Source organism: Echiichthys vipera (assembly GCF_963691815.1).
Source record: "Echiichthys vipera genome assembly, chromosome: 11".
NCBI lineage: Eukaryota > Metazoa > Chordata > Actinopteri > Perciformes > Trachinidae > Echiichthys > Echiichthys vipera.
In genome coordinates, this window is record NC_139836.1 from 959,657 (window position 1) to 974,656 (window position 15,000).

Genomic DNA, 15,000 nt, shown 5'->3' on the forward strand with positions numbered 1-15,000 from the left:
AGAGAGAGAGAGAGACAGAGAGACAGAGGGAGAGAGAGAGAGAGAGGGGGGAGAGGGAGAGAGGAGGAGGGATGCTGGTGGAGAAAGGAGACCAGCTGCCCCCCCCCCCCCCCCCCCTCCCTCCTCCTCTCGTCTTCCTGAAGAATGAAAAGTTAAAGTCACGCGTTCGGCCGGCGTGTTGAGACATCGTCTGACAGCAGAGAGCAGAGGAGTTATGATGCTCCGGACCTTCACACGTTTCATTAAAACTGTCGACTCACTAAAATGTGACACATTCAAGAGAAAAACAACAAAAGAAAAGAAAAATGAAAGATGAAAGAAAGAAAGTTCAAAGATTAAAAAACATCAAAAAGCAAAAATGAAAGAAAGATAAAAAGGAAGATGAAAGAAAAATCAAAGAGAAATAAAGATTAAAAAACAACAAAAGAAACAAAAGATAAAGTAAAGAAACATGAAAAACAGTAAAAAAGAAAGATGAAAGAGGAAAAAAGAAAGAAACAAAAGAAAAAAGAAAGGTGAAGAAAGATCAAAGAGCAAAACAACAAATAAAAGGAAGATGAAAGAAATAAAGTTCAAAGATAAAAGAAACATAAAAAAGCAAAAGAAAGATGAAAGGAAGATGAAAGGAAGATGAAAGAAAGATGAAAGAAAGATGAAAGAAAGATGAAAGAGAGATGAAAGAGAGAAAGATGAAAGAGAGATAAAAGAAAGATGAAAGGAAGATGAAAGAAAGATGAAAGAAAGATGAAAGAAAGATGAAAGAGAGATGAAATAAAGATGAAAGGAAGATGAAAGAGAGATGAAAGGAAGATGAAAGAAAGATGAAAGAAAGATGAAAGAAAGATGAAAGAGAGATGAAATAAAGATGAAAGAGAGATGAAAGAAAGATGAAAGAAAGATGAAAGAGAGATGAAAGGAAGATGAAAGGAAGATGAAGGGAGGATGAAAGAAAGATGAAAGAAAGATGAAAGGAAGATGAAAGAAAGATGAAAGAGAGATGAAAGAAAGATGAAAGGAAGATGAAAGAGAGATGAAAGGAAGATGAAAGAAAGATGAAAGAAAGATGAAAGAAAGATGAAAGAGAGATGAAATAAAGATGAAAGAGAGATGAAAGAAAGATGAAAGAAAGATGAAAGAGAGATGAAAGAAAGATGAAAGAGAGATGAAAGAAAGATGAAAGAAAGATGAAAGGAAGATGAAAGGAAGATGAAGGGAGGATGAAAGAAAGATGAAAGAAAGATGAAAGGAAGATGAAAGAAAGATGAAAGAGCGATGAAAGAAAGATGAAAGAAAGATGAAAGGAAGATGAAAGAGAGATGAAAGAGAGATGAAAGAAAGATGAAAGAGAGATGAAAGAAAGATGAAAGGAAGATGAAGGGAGGATGAAAGAAAGATGAAAGAAAGATAAAAGGAAGATGAAAGAAAGATGAAAGAGCGATGAAAGAAAGATGAAAGAAAGATGAAAGGAAGATGAAGGGAGGATGAAAGAAAGATGAAAGAAAGATGAAAGAAAGATGAAAGAGAGATGAAAGGAAGATGAAAGGAGGATGAAAGAGCGATGAAAGAGAGATGAAAGAAAGATGAAAGAGCGATGAAAGAAAGATGAAAGAGAGATGAAAGGAAGATGAAAGGAGGATGAAAGAGCGATGAAAGAGAGATGAAAGAGAGATGAAAGAGAGATGAAAGAAAGATGAAAGAAAGACGAAAGGAAGATGAAAGAAAGATGAAAGAAAGAAAGATGAAAGGAAGATGAAAGAAAGAAAGATGAAAGAAAGATGAAAGAGAGGAAGATGAAAGAAAGATGAAAGAAAGATGAAAGAAAGAAAGATGAAAGGAAGATGAAAGAAAAAAAGATGAAAGAAAGATGAAAGAAAGATGAAAGAAAGATGAAAGGAAGATGAAAGAAATATGAAAGAAAGATGAAAGAAAGATGAAAGAGAGATGAAAGAAAGATGAAAGGAAGATGAAAGAAAGATGAAAGAGCGATGAAAGAAAGATGAAAGGAAGATGAAGGGAGGATGAAAGAAAGATGAAAGAAAGATGAAAGAAAGATGAAAGAAAGATGAAAGAGAGATGAAAGAAAGATGAAAGAGCGATGAAAGAGCGATGAAAGAAAGATGAAAGAGCGATGAAAGAGCGATGAAAGAGCGATGAAAGAAAGATGAAAGAGCGATGAAAGAGCGATGAAAGAAAGATGAAAGAGCGATGAAAGAAAGAAAGATGAAAGGAAGATGAAAGAAAGAAAGATGAAAGGAAGATGAAAGAAAGATGAAAGAAAGAAAGATGAAAGGAAGATGAAAGAAAGATGACAGAGAGATGAAAGAAAGAAAGATGAAAGGAAGATGAAAGAAAGATGAAAGAAAGAAAGATGAAAGGAAGATGAAAGAGAGATGACAGAGAGATGAAAGAAAGATGAAAGAAAGATGAAAGAGAGATGACAGAGAGATGAAAGAAAGATGAAAGAGAGATGAAAGAAAGATGAAAGGAAGATGAAAAAAGATGAAAGAAAGATGAAAGGAAGATGAAAGAAAGAAAGATGAAAGGAAGATGAAAGAAAGATGAAAGGAAGCAAAATTCCTCTAAAATAAATGAGAAACTGAAGTTTGACTAAAAAAAACAGATAAAAGGCAAAAAAATCCTTTTTCTCTGAAAAGTGACGAAAGAATTAAAGTTTCTGTTGTGATGTCACAGTGTGACCAGCAGAGGGCGACGTTACACACACCAAGCACACACACACACACACACACACAGAAAATCACAGGTGAGAGAGGAATAGAAATAGAAAGAAAAAATGGAAGGATGAAAGAAAGAAAGATCTAAGAGCAAAACAACAAAAGAAAGATGAGAGATGAAAGAAACATCAAAAATTAAAATACAAAAAAGCAAGAAAGATAAAAGACACATGAAAGAGAGAAAGATGAAAGAAAAAAGTTCAAAGAGCAAAACAACAAAAGAAAGAAAGATCAAAGAAAGAAAGATGAAACAAACAAACAAAGGAAGAAAGAGACAAAGAAAGAACTGTGAACATCCGGTGCAGACAGATGTCCGTCTTTCCTCTCTCTCTCTCTCTCTCCTTCTCTCCCTCTCTCCAGTGCAGACAGATGTCCGTCTTTTCTCCCTCTCTCTCTCTCCTTCTCTCTCTCTCTCTGGTGCAGACAGATGTCCGTCTTTTCTCTCTCTCCTTTTCTTCCTCTCTCTGGTGCAGACAGATGTCCGTCTTTTCTCTCCTTCTCTTCCTCTCTCCGGTGAAGACATATGTCCGTCTTCTCTCTCTCTCTCTCCTTATCTTCCTCTCTCCGGTGCAGACAGATGTCCGTCTTTTCTCTCTCTCTCTCCTTCTCTTTCTCTCTCCGGTGCAGACAGATGTCCGTCTTTCCTCTCTCTCTCTCCTTCTCTTTCTCTCTCCGGTGCAGACAGATGTCCGTCTTCTCTCTCTCTCCTTCTCTTCCTCTCTCCGGTGCAGACAGATGTCCGTCTTCTCTCTCTCTCCTTCTCTCCCTCTCTCCGGTGCAGACAGATGTCCGTCTTTCCTCTCTCTCTCTCTCCTTCTCTCCGGTGCAGACAGATGTCTGTCTTCTCTCTCTCTCTCCTTCTCTTCCTCTCTCCGGTGCAGATAGATGTCCGTCTTCTCTCTCTCTCTCTCCTTCTCTTCCTCTCTCCGGTGCAGACAGATGTCCGTCTTCTCTCTCTCTCTCTCCTTCTCTTCCTCTCTCCGGTGCAGACAGATGTCCGTCTCTTCTCTCTCTCCTTCTCTTCCTCTCTCCGGTGCAGACAGATGTCCGTCTTTTCCCTCTCTCTCTCCTTTTCTCCCTCTCTCCGGTGCAGACAGATGTTCGTCTTTTCTCTCTCTTCTCTCTCTCCTTCTCTTCCTCTCTCCGGTGCAGACAGATGTCCGTCTTTTCCCTCTCTCTCTCCTTTTCTCCCTCTCTCCGGTGCAGACAGATGTCCGTCTTTTCTCTCTCTCTCTCCTTCTCTTCCTCTCTCCGGTGCAGACAGATGTCCGTCTTTTCCCTCTCTCTCTCCTTTTCTCCCTCTCTCCGGTGCAGACAGATGTTCGTCTTTTCTCTCTCTTCTCTCTCTCCTTCTCTTCCTCTCTCCGGTGCAGACAGATGTCCGTCTTTTCCCTCTCTCTCTCCTTTTCTCCCTCTCTCCGGTGCAGACAGATGTCCGTCTTTTCTCTCTCTCTCTCCTTCTCTTCCTCTCTCCGGTGCAGACAGATGTCCGTCTTTTCCCTCTCTCTCTCCTTTTCTCCTCTCTCCAGTGCAGACAGATGTCCGTCTTTTCTCTCTCTCTCTCCTTCTCTTCCTCTCTCCGGTGCAGACAGATGTCCGTCTTCTCTCTCTCCTTCTCTTCCTCTCTCCGGTGCAGACAGATGTCCGTCTTTTCTCTCTCTCTTCCTCTCTACGGTGCAGACAGATGTCGGTCTTTTCGCTCTCTCTTCCTCTCTCCGGTGCAGACAGATGTCCGTCTTCTCTCTCTCTCTCCTTCTCTTCCTCTCTCCGGTGCAGACAGATATCCATCTTCTCTCTCTCTCTCCTTCTCTTCCTCTCTCCGGTGCAGACAGATGTCCGTCTTCTCTCCCTCTCTCCGGTGCAGACAGATGTCCGTCTTCTCTCTCTCTCTCCTTCTCTCCCTCTCTCCAGTGCAGACAGATGTCCGTCTTTTCGCTCTCTCTCTCCGGTGCAGACAGATGTCCGTCTTCTCTCTCTCTCCTTCTCTTCCTCTCTCCGGTGCAGACAGATGTCCGTCTTCTCTCTCTCTCTCCGGTGCAGACAGATGTCCGTCTCTTCTCTCTCTCTCTCTCCGGTGCAGACAGATGTCCGTCTTCTCTCTCTCTCTTTCTCTCCCTCTCTCCGTTGCAGACAGATGTCCGTCTCTTCTCTCTCTCCGGTGCAGACAGATGTCCGTCTCTTCTCTCTCTCTCTCTCCGGTGCAGACAGATGTCCGTCTTCTCTCTCTCTCTCTCCTTCTCTTCCTCTCTCCGGTGCAGACAGATGTCCGTCTTCTCTCTCTCTCTCTCTTCCTCTCACTGGTGCAGACAGATGTCCGTCTTTTCTCTCTCTCTCCTTCTCTCCGGTGCAGACAGATGTCCGTCTTCTCTCTCTCTCCTTCTCTCTCTCTCTCTCCGGTGCAGACAGATGTCCGTCCTCCACAGAGCTGGGTCTGTCTGTGGTTCCTGTCTGTTATAGTGAAGGTGTTCGTTGCCACGGTGACTCTGCGGGGGAACAGTGTGGTCGTTACCTGCGCTGTAACGTGTCCTGAGATCACGGCTGTTGTGATTTAACTCTGTAAATAAAGTTTCATTGAATTAAAGTTTTGTTTTTTCCGTCAGCGGAGGAACGAGGTTCAGATCCACTGGTGTGAGCTGGGACACCGATGAAGCCTCTCCTAAAAATAACACACCGAGGTCAGCCAGAGAGTGTGTGTGTGTGTGTGTGCCTGTGTGTGTGTGTGTGCGTGTGTGTGAGTGTCTGTGTGTCCGTGTCTCTGTGTGTGTGTGTGTGTGTGCCCGTGTGTGTGTGTGCCTGTGTGTGTGTGTGCCCCTGTGTGTGTGTGTGTGTGTGTGTGTAAGTGTGTGTGTGTGGCTCTTTTAAGGAAAGGTATGTTATGAGCTTAATGTGAGACGATAACAGAGGTGTGACGGCTGTGACGACACACTGAAATGTGAACACACACACACACACACAAACACACACACACACACACACACACACACAAACACACACACTTATGAGAGGTGTGAGAGCAGGACAGGAACTGAAAGTCTGATGATACGTTTCAGGCTTTGAAACATTGTTTAGACACATCATTTCATGTTTAATGTGTCAAATATCAAAGTTTCACAGATCTGAGCTTTAAAACGTCATTTAACCAGAAAAGAAGTTTGATCTGGTGAACGTTTGGAAGTCTGAGTGAAGAAACGGCTAAGGCCTGGTTCCTTTGACCAGTGTGAGTGCAACCGTACCACGTCTAGGAGCGGCACGCTTGCCGTCCACGGCCCGTTTGGGAGAGGTGGGCTTTAGTAAAGCACGTTTGCACGTGTACGAGCACGAGCGTGCGCACGTGTACGAGCACGAGGCCTACGGCGGTTCTGAGGTCATTTCCTGTGCGCCTGTTGGGACGTAGAAAAAAGAAGGAGGGACCATGCGCGGACATTTCAAACAATGGCGGTGAAAGGTTCACGTTGGTGTGATGCGGAGGTGGAGTGTTTACTGCAGATTTGGTCGATGAAAAGATTCAAAAACAGTCGACAAGACGCACAAAAACTCAGAGGTCTACGGAAAGATCTGGAAACAAAGCCACGCATCGCCATGACGTCATCAATGCGTGTGACGTGTTACGGCGTGATGACGTATAGGCAGCAAGAAGCATTCTCCGAGGCCCAGGTAGTGTGAGTACAAACGGGCCTGGAGGGGGGACAAGGACCCTAAAGCACGGGGCACGGGACGGAGGAACAGTGGGAGGGCGCCCTGAGTCAGTGAGGGTCCATTTAGGGCGCACTGTTATAACATATGACTCATGTTCTCATTACTATAGATATCATTATAGTTACTGTTACGCTTTGGTTGCATCTCTGTGGTTTCTCTCTTTGTTGTGTCTGTAAATCATGAATAAGTCAGAGTTTGGTCTTTACCTTCTCTGTAAAGTGTCCTGAGATCACTGCTGTCAGGATCTGACACTGTTCATAACAGCACGTTCACCAGAGACAGACGCTCCTCCATGTTTAAAGCTTATGAGCTGCCGGTGAGTTGGATCAGATCTGCACGTTCATCAGACGGAGCGGACAAAGATACAAATCTACCAGTGATGAGATGAATCTGTCCCAGTTCATCTCTGGTTGCCAGATCGTTCCACACAGAGCTTCATTGTGCCGCTTTTCAGATGCTATCAGCGGAAGAGATGAAGTCTTTTTTGAGTCAATCCTGTGGTTTCATGCAGACTTTAACTGCTGTTTGATGAAAAAGGTCATGAGATTCAAAAAAAGGCTGTTTTTTAACCAGTAAAATCTTTGGGAGATGCTTTCAGATTCAGATGCTTGGTAAATTTGGTTTTCAGCACAAAAGACATCCATCCAAGTGTCCTCTAGGAGCCTAAACGTGTGTTAAAGTGTCCTCTAGGAGCATAAACGTGTGTTAAAGTGTCCTCTAGGAGCATAAACGTGTGTTAAAGTGTCCTTTAGGAGCATAAACGTGTGTTAAAGTGTCCTCTAGGAGCATAAACGTGTGTTAAAGTGTCCTCTAGGAGCATAAACGTGTGTTAAAGTGTCCTCTAGGAGCCAAAACGTGTGCTAAAGTGTCCTCTAGGAGCATAAACGTGTGTTAAAATGTCCTCTAGGAGCATAAACGTGTGTTAAAGTGTCCTCTAGGAGCATAAACGTGTGTTAAAGTGTCCTTTAGGAGCATAAACGTGTGTTAAAGTGTACTCTAGGAGCATAAACGTGTGCTAAAGTGTCCTCTAGGAGCATAAACGTGTGTTAAAATGTCCTCTAGGAGCATAAACGTGTGTTAAAGTGTCCTCTAGGAGCATAAACGTGTGTTAAAGTGTCCTCTAGGAGCATAAACGTGTGTTAAAGTGTCCTCTAGGAGCATAAACGTGTGTTAAAGTGTCCTCTAGGAGCATAAACGTGTGTTAAAGTGTCCTCTAGGAGCATAAACGTGTGTTAAAATGTCCTCTAGGAGCATAAACGTGTGTTAAAGTGTCCTCTAGGAGCATAAACGTGTGTTAAAATGTCCTCTAGGAGCATAAACGTGTGTTAAAGTGTCCTCTAGGAGCATAAACATGTGTTAAAGTGTCCTCTAGGAGCATAAACGTGTGCTAAAGTGTCCTCTAGGAGCATAAACGTGTGTTAAAGTGTCCTCTAGGAGCATAAACGTGTGTTAAAGTGTCCTCTAGGAGCCTAAACGTGTGTTAAAGTGTCCTCTAGGAGCATAAACGTGTGTTAAAGTGTCCTCTAGGAGCATAAGCGTGTGTTAAAGTGTCCTCTAGGAGCATAAACGTGTGTTAAAGTGTCCTCTAGGAGCATAAACGTGTGCTAAAGTGTCCTCTAGGAGCATAAACGTGTGTTAAAGTGTCCTCTAGGAGCATAAACGTGTGTTAAAGTGTCCTCTAGGAGCATAAACGTGTGTTAAAGTGTCCTCTAAGAGCATAAACGTGTGTTAAAGTGTCCTCTAGGAGCATAAACGTGTGCTAAAGTGTCCTCTAGGAGCATAAACGTGTGTTAAAGTGTCCTCTAGGAGCATAAACGTGTGCTAAAGTGTCCTCTAGGAGCATAAACGTGTGTTAAAGTGTCCTCTAGGAGCATAAACGTGTGTTAAAGTGTCCTCTAGGAGCATAAACGTGTGCTAAAGTGTCCTCTAGGAGCATAAACGTGTGCTAAAGTGTCCTCTAGGAGCATAAACGTGTGTTAAAGTGTCCTCTAGGAGCATAAACGTGTGTTAAAGTGTCCTCTAGGAGCATAAACGTGTGCTAAAGTGTCCTCTAGGAGCATAAACGTGTGTTAAAGTGTCCTCTAGGAGCCTAAACGTGTGTTAAAGTGTCCTCTAGGAGCCTAAACGTGTGCCTAAAGTGTCCTCTAGGAGCATAAACATGTGTTAAAGTGTCCTCTAGGAGCATAAACGTGTGCTAAAGTTGTAACTTGGAGCCAAAAAGTTGTTTATCGAACATGTTTTTGGAAGTGTCACATGGTGAAAACCACTGATCCACATGAATTAAGGAGACGTCTGGTTCTTTACCACACACACACACACACACACACACACACACACACACACACACCACACACTTTAATAATAGCCCTGAGGAAACCAGTGGCCATTTGACACCATCACAAGTTTTCCTGGAAGAAAAAGTCCCTAAAAACGTTCCACGCTGAAAGAAGCCGGAGCCTCGAGCGTCTTTGAGCCTCAGCATATTTAACCCCTCTGACACCGACGTCTCTGAGGACTCAGGTCCCTCCTCTCTTCAGCCCCACAGCAACAGAGATGCTAACACTGATGCTAACACTGATGCTAACACTGATGCTAACGGAGTCGGCTAACAGAGATACTAACAGAGATGCTAACAGAGATGCTAACACTGATGCTAACAGAGATGCTAACACTGATGCTAACAGAGATGCTAACAGAGATGCTAACGCGAACAAATGAACCGGCAGAGTCCTCACATGCCGTTCTTGGATGGACCTGGATCAGGGTCAGACCCCGGTGCTGGGGTTCAGGATCAGACCCCGGTGCTGGGGTTCAGGGTCAGACCCTGGTGCTGGGGTTCAGGAGGATCAGACCCCGGTGCTGGGGTTCAGGATCAGACCCCGGTGCTGGGGTTCAGGAGGATCAGACCCCAGTGCTGGGGTTCAGGGTCAGACCCCAGTGCTGGGGTTTCAGGATCAGACCCCGGTGCTGGGGTTCAGGATCAGACCCTGGTGCTGGGGTTCAGGGTCAGACCCCGGTGCTGGGGTTCAGGAGGATCAGACCCGGTGCTGGGGTTCAGGATCAGACCCTGGTGCTGGGTTCAGGAGGATCAGACCCCGGTGCTGGGGTTCAGGTCAGACCCCGGTGCTGGGGTTCAGGAGGATCAGACCCTGGTGCTGGGGTTCAGGATCAGACCCTGGTGCTGGGGTTCAGGGTCAGACCCCGGTGCTGGGGTTCAGGAGGATCAGACCCCGGTGCTGGGGTTCAGGATCAGACCCTGGTGCTGGGGTTCAGGAGGATCAGACCCCGGTGCTGGGGTTCAGGATCAGACCCGGTGCTGGGGTTCAGGAGGATCAGACCCTGGTGCTGGGGTTCAGGATCAGACCTGGTGCTGGGGTTCAGGAGGGTCAGACCCCGGTGCTGGAGTTCAGGGTCAGACCCTGGTGCTGGGGTTCAGGATCAGACCCCGGTGCTGGGGTTCAGGGTCAGACCCTGGTGCTGGGGTTCAGGATCAGACCCCGGTGCTGGTGTTCAGGAGGATCAGACCCCGGTGTTAGGGTTCAGGAGGATCAGACCCTGGTGCTGGGGTTCAGGAGGATCAGACCCGGTGTTAGGGTTCAGGAGGATCAGACCCCGGTGCTGGGTTCAGGAGGATCAGACCCCGGTGTTAGGGTTCAGGAGGATCAGACCCTGGTGCTTGGGGTTCAGGAGGATCAGACCCTGGTGCTGGGGTTCAGGATCAGACCCTGGTGCTGGGGTTCAGGAGGGTCAGACCCCGGTGCTGGGGTTCAGGATCAGACCCTGGTGCTGGGGTTCAGGAGGATCAGACCCAGGTGCTGGGGTTCAGGGTCAGACCCCGGTGCTGGGGTTCAGGATCAGACCCTGGTGCTGGGGTTCAGGATCAGACCCCGGTGCTGGGGTTCAGGGTCAGACCCTGGTGCTGGGGTTCAGGGTCAGACCCCGGTGCTGGGGTTCAGGGTCAGACCCCGGTGCTGGGGTTCAGGATCAGACCCAGGTGCTGGGGTTCAGGGTCAGACCCCGGTGCTGGGGTTCAGGAGGATCAGACCCCGGTGCTGGGGTTCAGGGTCAGACCCTGGTGCTGGGGTTCAGGAGGGTCAGACCCCGGTGCTGGGGTTCAGGATCAGACCCCGGTGCTGGGGTTCAGGAGGATCAGACCCCGGTGTTGGGGTTCAGGAGGATCAGACCCCGGTGTTGGGGTTCAGGATCAGACCCCGGTGCTGGGGTTCAGGATCAGACCCTGGTGCTGGGGTTCAGGATCAGACCCCGGTGCTGGGGTTCAGGATCAGACCCCGGTGCTGGGGTTCAGGGTCAGACCCCGGTGCTGGGGTTCAGGGTCAGACCCCGGTGCTGGGGTTCAGGGTCAGACCCCGGTGCTGGGGTTCAGGGTCAGACCCCGGTGCTGGGGTTCAGGAGGATCAGACCCCGGTGCTGGGGTTCAGGGTCAGACCCCGGTGCTGGGGTTCAGGGTCAGACCCCGGTGCTGGGGTTCAGGGTCAGACCCTGGTGCTGGGGCTCAGGATCAGACCCTGGTGCTGGGGTTCAGGAGTAAACACTGACATGTGGAATATATTGTGCTGTTAGCTGCTAATGTTAGCCTCGCTGCTAATGCAGATCAACTGCTAGCTAGCTGACGTAGCAACGTCCCGTCTTGAGAGAATAACGTCGGCTGATTCATCCGGACTCTCCGGCTGGTTCGCCGTTTGGAAACAACTTTCAATTCAATTTAGCTTTATTTACAGAGTCAAATCATAACAAAGTTGATCTCAGGACACTTTACGGAGCAGGTAAAGACCAAACTCTGACTTATTTATGATTTACAGACACAACAATTCCCCCGTGAGCAGCAGCAGCGATCTTAAGAACACAGCGGCAACGAAAACCTTCCCTTTAACGGGCAGGACCGAACAGACGCAGCTCTGCGAGGACGCACATCCGTCTGCCTCTATAAGCTAACGTTACAAAGCAACCGATGCCAGATCCATGCAGCGTAGCTAAGTTACAGCTAGCTAGCTAGCACTAGATAAAATGAAGAAATGTGCGTGATGGTAAACAAAGCGTCGTCATTGTGTTGATGCCACCTCGGTGCTGATAAAAACACTGACACGGGGAAAGTATTGAGCTGTTAGCTGCTAATGTTAGCGCACTGCTAATGCAGATGAACTGCTAGCTAGCTGACGTAGCAACATCCTGTCTTGAGTGGATAACGTTGGCTGATTCATCCAGTCTCTCCCCGCTGCTCGCCACTTGGAAATGACTAATAAGTTGTGCTGTTAGCGGCTAGTGTTAGCTCGGTGCTAGTGTTAGCTCGGTGCTAGCTTTAGCTACTGTTAGTACAGTATAGATACAGAGGAATAGAAGAGCAGACATAAAGATCTAAATTGAATCAGATAAAAATAGAAATTATAAATGCATAAATGTGGTGTCGGTCTACTGTTAGCTCGGTGCTACTGTTAGCTCGGTGCTAGTGTTAACTCGGTGCTAGTGTTAGCTACTTTTAACTCGGTGCTAGTGTTAGGTTGGTGCTAGTGTTAGCTCGGTGCTAGTGTTAGCTCGGTGCTAGCTTTAGCTACTGTTAGTACAGTATAGATACAGAGGAATAGAAGAGCAGACATAAAGATCTAAATTGAATCAGATAAAAATAGAAATTATAAATGCATAAATGTGGTGTCGGTCTACTGTTAGCCTCGGTGCTACTGTTAGCTCGGTGCTAGTGTTAACTCGGTGCTAGTGTTAGCTACTTTTAACTCGGTGCTAGTGTTAGGTTGGTGCTAGTGTTAGCTCGGTGCTAGTGTTAGCTTGGTGCTAGTGTTAGGTTGGTGCTAGTGTTTGCTCGGTGCTAGTGTTAGCCCGGTGCTAGTGTTAGCTCGGTGCTAGTGTTAGCTCGGTACTAGTGTTAGCTTGGTGCTAGTGTTAGGTTGGTGCTAGTGTTTGCTCGGTGCTAGTGTTAGCTCGGTGCTAGTGTTAGCTAGTGTTAGCTCGGTGCTAGTGTTAGGTTGGTGCTAGTGTTTGCTCGGTGCTAGTGTTAGCTAGTGTTAGCTCGGTGTTAGTGTTAGCTCGGTGCTAGTGTTAGCTCGGTGCTAGTGTTAGCTCGGTGCTAGCTTTAGCTACTGTTAGTATAGTATAGATACAGAGAAATAGAGGAACAGACATAAAGATCTGAATAGAATCAGATAAAAATAGAAATTATGAATATATAATTATATATTAATGCATAAAAGTGGAGCCAGTCTTCGTGCTGCTGAGGTTCAGAGTGAGTCTCAAGTCTCACGGTGGATGAAAGTGTTTGTGTAAAACGTTTAAAAGTGGAGACAAAGAGAAAAGAACAGAGCGACGCGGAGGAATGGAGGAATGCAGGACGGGGACCGGCTGCCATTGTGTCCCGACACAATATCTGACTTCCTTTAGATGCCAGACACCACAACACACACATGCACACACAGGAGACGGCAGCGAAGGCACCAGGCCCACTTCCTGTGATGCAGAGGAGGAGGAGGAGGAAGAGGAGGAGGAAGAGGAGGAGGAAGAGGAGGAAGAAGAGGAGGAGGAGGAGGAGGAGGAGGAGGAGGAGGAGGAGGAGGAAGAGGAGAAGGAGGAGGAGGCTGGGGTACAAAACCAGAGTCTCTCACACATCGCTGCAGTCTTCTGGACACAAGCTGCTCTCATCCGTCTGCTGCTGGACTCTACGTTTACGCCGCTCCGCAGATCCTCTGGACCCTGAAGGTGGACTTTAAACAACAGGAACAGGGAAACATCTGCAAACACACACACACACACACTGAGGACCAGTGGAGAGTGCCTTGCTCAAAGGCAGTAACTGCTGAGGAAGACGAGACCTTCTCTGCGATCTTAAATCAGGTAAAGTGTGTGTAAGTGGTGTGTGTCTGATTTAGAAGATGTTTTATGTCTCTACGGTAACAGGTGTCAGGTCGTCATTGGCAACCGCGTAAAATCAATAACACGTCGTTCAAAACACAAAGAAAGAGTAAAAAACTACATAATTGGAGAAGTTAGTCCCCAGTTCTCGTTCACACACTTTATAACGTGTTAACGTTTTTGCTCATGGAGGAATTTCTGTGTCTCTGTAAATCAAAAATAGATTTTCTCTTTATCTTATTATCATAGGATTAGCTCGAGGCAGCACGGTGAAGGCATTCAAAGGTCTTTTTTAACCACTAATGCTGCTGAAAATAACAGCAAACCTCTGCAGCAGCAGGAGAAGAGTCCCTACACACACACACACACACACACACACACAACAAAGCATGAGAAGAGTCCCTACACACACACACACACACACACAACAAAGCAGCAATGGGCTCCTTCCTTTGGTCACATTTGGATCTTTTAACTGATTTAATATAATTATTTTATTATTTTTGTTTCTATAAAATCATGAGAATTCATTTTTCTTTAGTTTTCATGTTGAAAAAGTTGTTTTCAGCGTCTGAAACCTGAAATCTCTGATTTTCTCTCTTTGATTTCACAAGAAACTGAATATTTTTAACATTTAAAGACTTTTTTCACCACGTTGAGACTTTTTACACACACACACACACGCACACACACACACTCACACACACACAGACACGTTGGGACATTTTATAATAAACTAAACAAACATCTTTAATATCTGATGATGAAAATGATGAATTATCTGAAGACATTTGTGACGTCATCAGGAAACTTTGAGCTCATTCTGTTTTTTAACCATAAAACAAAGTGTCATCAGCGTAGTTAGTGAATATGCATCAGTTTTTACTCATTTTGTATCAAAATTTCATCATTTTTTACCAATTTTTACTCATCTTGCGTCATTTTAATCCATATTTATTCATCTTACTTCTGTTTTTCCTCATTTTGTATCATTTTAAGTACAGAAAACCAAAGCAGCAACAACATAGTTAGTGAAGCCAGAGTTTACTAACTACTCTTCTCATGCTGCTGCAGAGGTTTGCTGTTATTTTCAGCAGCATTAGTGGTTAAAAAAGACCTTTGAATGCCTTCACCGTGCTGCCCCGAGCTAACCACTGTTAGCCACGTCCGGCTGTTAGCATCTCTCCTGGATTTCTACCTTAACAGTTGTTGCAGAAAAAAACCCTGGGATGATTTGCAGCAGCAGATTTAAAATGAGTAAAAACAGATGAAAAACGAGTAAAAACAGATGAAAAATGAGTAAAAACAGATGGAAAATGAGTAAAAACAGATGAAAAATGAGTAAAAACAGATGAAAAATGAGTGAAAACAGATGAAAAATGAGTAAAAACAGATGAAAAATGAGTGAAAACAGATGAAAAACGAGTAAAAACAGATGAAAAACGAGTAAAAACAGATGAAAAATGAGTGAAAACAGATGAAAAATGAGTGAAAACAGATGAAAAATGAGTAAAAACAGATGAAAAATGAGTAAAAACAGATGAAAAATGAGTGAAAACAGATGAAAAATGAGTAAAAACAGATGAAAAATGAGTGAAAACAGATGAAAAACGAGTAAAAACAGATGAAAAATGAGTAAAAACAGATTCTGGTTCCTGGTTTCTTCGGTTTCCGGGTCTAAAGCCGCTGCAGTGGCGTG

The 15,000-nt window shown here is 45.3% G+C and overlaps 2 protein-coding genes across 2 annotated transcripts in view; one reads left to right on the forward strand and one right to left on the reverse strand.

The window, feature by feature from the left end:
- The window catches only part of LOC310953911 (follistatin-related protein 1-like), a gene marked incomplete at its 3' end in the record, with an annotated part of 21,874 nt that extends 8,625 nt beyond the window's left edge, over positions 1–13,249 (reverse strand). The window contains exon 1 of the mRNA XM_083923176.1: positions 13,057–13,249. The remainder of the gene's footprint in view (positions 1–13,056) is intronic.
- The window catches only part of LOC310953662 (gap junction alpha-5 protein-like), a 19,526-nt gene continuing 17,674 nt past the window's right edge, over positions 13,149–15,000 (forward strand). Inside the window, exon 1 of the mRNA XM_083922761.1 lies at positions 13,149–13,283. The gene's annotated coding sequence lies outside the window, so the exon portion shown is untranslated. The remainder of the gene's footprint in view (positions 13,284–15,000) is intronic.